Here is a 509-nt window from a genome sequence, read left to right on the forward strand (position 1 = left end):
TTACCTGAATAAATGTAATTCGTGTCCACGAATTAAGAAACTGTCGAGTTATTTTTCTGAAGCCTTTGCCCAAACCAACACTTCTCATGTAATCTTCAGTGCTTGGCAGTCAACTGATCGTTGCACGCTAAAAAAGGAATGCCTCTCCACAGATGATTTTACAGATGAACTATGCAATCGATTGGTATCATTCATACCTCATCATTTCATCTCTAAAATACAAGCGAAGTACATCTTCGAACGAAAAGAACTTCTACGAAATGATGAGGTTCTCGTGTATAGTGATTTTTCAGAAAACAACGCCTATATCGCACAGGATGCTGCGCAAGCTTTTCATTATAATAATGCACAATGTACTGTTCATCCTATTGTTTTCTATTATAAATCTGGAAACGAACTTATGCATCGAACGATAGTATTATTGTCCCCATGTACAAATCATGATGTTGCCGCGGTTTATTTGATGCAGCAGAGAATCATACCAGAAATTCGTACGTTTTGTCCCCAGG

This window comes from Odontomachus brunneus, unplaced genomic scaffold (assembly GCF_010583005.1).
Source record: "Odontomachus brunneus isolate Ranch 3 - 2012 unplaced genomic scaffold, Obru_v1 Obru_scaffold_272, whole genome shotgun sequence".
In the NCBI taxonomy this organism is placed as follows: domain Eukaryota; kingdom Metazoa; phylum Arthropoda; class Insecta; order Hymenoptera; family Formicidae; genus Odontomachus; species Odontomachus brunneus.